At 36.8% G+C, this 4,966-nt stretch overlaps 1 long non-coding RNA gene across 1 annotated transcript; it reads left to right on the top strand.

The window, feature by feature from the left end:
• The first annotated feature begins 315 nt into the window (after positions 1–315).
• On the top strand, positions 316–3,593 carry LOC127301576 (uncharacterized). The gene is made up of 3 exons (XR_011745395.1): positions 316–478; positions 1,044–1,175; positions 2,990–3,593. It is a non-coding gene; the product is annotated as an uncharacterized lncRNA (long non-coding RNA).
• Positions 3,594–4,966: the final 1,373 nt, after the last annotated feature.

Here is a 4,966-nt window from a genome sequence, read left to right on the forward strand (position 1 = left end):
TAGGCGTATGTATATAATTTTGTAGTAGTAATGACATCTGCATGTGCCTTAGTTTCATGACATTTTGTGCAAGAAATAAAGCAGACATAAGAAGCTGCTAGAATAGGAAGGACCTGGGAAAGAGAGTGAATAAATGGATCTTCTAGAGGGTTATTATTTATTAATGTCACTTCGGACTAGAGTTGTAAATATACTCATTTACGTGTGAAATTAATGACAGTGAAATACTTGCGGTACTAGATCATTTCCTTTCAGTCTGATGGTTTGCTGAAGATTTTTTTGTATTGTTTACTGGTTCAAAATTTGCAATCGATGTCGATGTTTATAATACTGACCAAAATCTTGCTGCTTGCAGGACTTGGATAGAGGATGTTATTCTGAAGTAACTTTGGCAAAATAAACCTGAATAGATCAAAGAAATACATAAAGATGTTGCAGCTTGCACCATGTGCAGGTGTTATTATTATATTTCTGTTAAGTAAGTGATTCATCCTTGTGCTTTAGTTTTCCCTCTCTTTCTTCGTGTTGATGAGTTGTGAGTTATTGCTTAAACCTTTATTCCTCTTTCCCATTTGGTATCCAATAACATTTACTGTATTGGTTTACGTGCTAGGGCTGCGGGGGTGGAGCACGGTCTCTGTTGTATACTTTCATGTTACTCCTGTAACAATTATATATATTCTGGAGTGTTGCTCATTGGTGGATTGGGTTAATTTATAGCTAAAAGCTGAATTTTTTCTGATATTTTTATATTGTGGCCTTTCCTTTTCTTTATAGTCAGCCAGTTAGCATGAATTTCTTTGGATCATCTTGGTGAAAGTATTAATTTATTCCCCAATATTATCTCAGGTCATGTTCCCCTAAGTGGTACTTTTTTTTTGACCTGACCATATATACATATTTGGGTTACAAACTGTTATCTGGCTTTGTTTTGTTGCATAGGACAGGACTGCATTTAACTCACCGTCGGGTTTATGTGTCTCCGTACATTTATCCTTTTCATGTTTATTGATCCTCTTATTTTCCGTGTCGTACATGAGCAGACCATTGTCTCCTCACCGAGACCATTAGCTTCACTTGCTTGAAGTGCAGATGTGATTGGCATCATCTGTGTTCGCTGTCCTAGGAAGGACCATTGGTGTAGCAAGGAGGGATGTGTTCCTTCCCGGCCCAAGGTGGACTACTAATTCTTATCCTATCCTTCCTTTTTATATACATTTTATTACCTGGTTATTGATTTGTCTCCTGCCCTTCGTGTTGCGCATGGTGGGCAAAAAATTAAAAGGAAATACACTGGTTATAGCTACCACTGGCCTACAATTTTTTAATCTAAATATGTGGCTGCACTGTCAGATCCATGCTTGCTCACACACTTGCTTCGCCATAATCTCGCTACATACATAGTTTCAGTGTCCAATCTCATGTTTTCTACGTCTTTTTCCGTTAAAGTGCTTTTGGTTCTAAGTATTATGTACAAGAAAGCATGATACATATATAGTTTCAGTGTCCAATCTCATGTTTTCTACGTCCTTTTTCATTAAAGTGCTTTTGGTTCCGAGTATTCTGTACTAGAAAGCATGATCCCAATTTAGTTTAGGTTTCTACTTTTTCGAAGTAATTTAATCCCAGTGATTTCAGTACAATCTATTTCTTGCTTGCCTTACCACATAATTACCAATTCATTTCTTGCTTTTGGTTCCGAGTGTTGTTTCTCCATTTTGTTTGAGGATGCCCCTAGCTAAGTAAAACTATCAGTGATCGGCTGATTTATGGACTACTAAAAAATGAGAATTCTTTGCTGATGCCTCTAATAATTTGGTAGACCTATACATCTCTCACTAATAGTACGATTTTAGAATGTCGTAGCCGGAAATCCCAGTGCTTACACTTGTCTATAAGCTGTAGTAACTTGCAGCTATCTTAGTCCCATTATATCCCATGCTGCTGGTTTTGAGTTCTCGAGTGCCACTGTTCGCGGCACATATTATTCTTAGTGAGGCAGAGTTATTTTGCAAACTAGCCACTTAATTATATGTATTGTTTTATTCAGATATTGCATTTGATTAGTAGTAGCCAGTAAAAGTTGGATCGACTGACAGGGTTCAAGTAATGTCAGATATGCGAAGTTACCTTTTCTTAACAGTGAGATACATATATCACGGTTTTGATTGCTTGCCTCCTTAGTTATAATCGATGATTATTTGCCATTGCTTGTGTCTATTTTGTCAATTTATGATGGTGCAAAGAGTTCATTTACCTTGTGTTGATTTACCGCCGTGAATTATAGTTCTCTGGTTATTCTGGTAATGAAACATTTCTAATTTCTTCAATTAGACATTTTCAAAACGAGACCGTGGCATGAATCCTTGCCTTAGATCCTTAGTATATGGTACAATTTTGATATCATTGTTTTGATAAAATTTGCATCTTCAGAGGGCGTCTCTTAATACTTGTGTATCCATGCAATTTTCCTCCTTATTGTCATGTGATGACATGTACAAGAGGGCTCATGATCCCGTCAAACTCACTCCAATTTATATTTTGTATAATGATGATAAAAGTAAGGTGGAAAAGCAAAAGAAACAATGAAGGTACATAAAAAGAAACATCTTCACGCTGTCGTGCAATGCACCAAAGCAAGAGCGTCGCGTCACTGAATGAGAGACTTCTGGACACTACCAAAGGAAGTCAGTCTTAAAAGAACAGATAAGGACCGGCTGTTGATGCTGCTGAATATCATCAACAAGGACCTGCACCAGGCCATCCTTCTCACACTCCCTTTAGAGGTCATGACATCTGAGAAATGGCATCTACCATTTGAAAGGGGATGCAACTATACAATCAGCAAGGTTCCTGCTCTTTTATGTTGATATTCAGAATTCTAACCCCTTTACTACTGTCAATTCTGTTTGGATATATAAGAAAGGTAAGCAACCTGCTCATGACCTGCAATGCCCTGCAAACTCGACCTTATCTTCTGTTACTGAAGTTTGCAGGCAATGGGACCCCGTCCATGGGGATGGCTAAAGGCAAATGTCGACAACTCTTCACTGGCAATCGTGTTGATACGACGGGCGCCATGATCCACTACCACTTGGGATGCATTGCCATTGCAGCTGGGACCGTTCTGCCTTGCTGCACCAGCGCGGAAGAAGCTGAAGCTATAGCTCTCCTTGAATGGCTGTGAAATGAACAACTCTCGTCCATGATGACCAAGGCAAATAAGCACTGGCGCACTTAAGTTATATTTATTTATATTTTACGACTCTGCATTTATACTTGACATACTTGAAGTATTGATTCATCCTTTGAAACCTCATACAAGTTTTTTTTCTTAGTTATGCCATTTTGGTGGGGAATTCTTTGTATGAGCCTTGGGCATTGCTGGAGGCAAGCAAACAAAAATATAAGAAGATATTCAGTTCACCTTCTGATAAAATTTGTTTGTTCTTTTGGTGAATGTATGTAGCTTAAAGTGGCCACACAATCTATCGTATGATTGTATCTGGGTTATTTTCTTTGTCACCATTCAGCTGATAAGTTACATGATGATTATGTATAGAACTAGATTGATATGACCCAACTGATCAGGTTAATCAGCATGAAGCCATTGTAGCGATGGTAAGCACATATAGTCATCGTTGAAATTTGTGCGCTATTAAATACTTTCTCCTACCTTTCCATCTACAAATAGGACCTGCCGGATACAGTACTGGATTCTATGACTTGTCCAATTTTGTATACTCGTCCACCAGGTAAAGGTTCAGTTCACATTGTGGTTTCATCTACTCCATGCACTATATTGTGTAATATATTTCCCCGCATTCCTTTAAATATGCTTATTTTCTGAATAATTATGAGTTTGTATCAATGCTTGCCATGGCATTTTAAGCCACGCTCGAAAATCCGGGATTGCAAAATAAGAAGTAACTATTTGGTTTACGTTTTCTCGAGTACCAAATAATTTTCGATTCAAATATTCTGCTTAATTAAAAGTGGACCTAGGATTGAGGTTGTCTCCTAGGTCCACTTACCTATGTGAATCTTATCTATGTGAACTAGATAATTCCCCGCACATTGTTGCGGAGTTGTATATATACCATAGAAAATCATCATGTATTGCTTGATAGTAGTTCAAGAGATGTGCAGCCCTTTAAACATATTTCAAAATTTAGCTAAAATTGTTATTCCTAAAAGCATTATAGCGTCAACCACCAATCGATTCCAAAATACCTTTGCATAGAAAGGTAATGTTAAATAGAATACTCCCTTCATTCCAATGTATAAGCGTCTTCGTTTTTTGTATTTTCCTTTAACCAAAAATTACTCCAAATATAGAAAGATTGTTGGTATAAAATTAACATGGTTAGAAAGTGTTTTTAATATGAATCAATGATACTAATTACATACAAAATTATCAAAATTTTGTACTTTTTAAGATCAAATACACACGTGGGTCTTATTCATTGAAACAGTGGTAGTAGAGTTTATACACTTTTGTGGGAAACTCAAGATCATCAACATATATGAGGAAAAGCTGAATATTAAAGACACCATTTCAGAGCATCAATCTCAACAGGCTCCCTTTTGCGTATTTGCCATTTAGGCATTGTATCTCTTTTCCCACTTTCTCAAATCTAGTATTGAGTCTGCAAAAATGACCCAGCATGGTAATATGAATTTATGATTTCATTTGCATGCGAAAGTAAGGAGCTCATCCCAACCCATTTCCATCACCCGCAAAATATTTTTTAAACGATCTGAATAGCTGCTGAGTATGAACCTTCGATTCTCTCTCTCTCTCTATATATATACATGATACAGTGTAGAAATTGAAAATAATATTCTAGAAATCTTATTTAATTTCTATACTTAAACAAAAAAAGAAATACAAGTTTTAGGGTGATTGGCATTTTTAATAACCGTTTATCTGGCCCGATCTAACGGTGATAATTAGACGGAACCA

The sequence above is a fragment of the Lolium perenne genome, chromosome 5, assembly GCF_019359855.2.
Source record: "Lolium perenne isolate Kyuss_39 chromosome 5, Kyuss_2.0, whole genome shotgun sequence".
Taxonomy (NCBI): domain Eukaryota; kingdom Viridiplantae; phylum Streptophyta; class Magnoliopsida; order Poales; family Poaceae; genus Lolium; species Lolium perenne.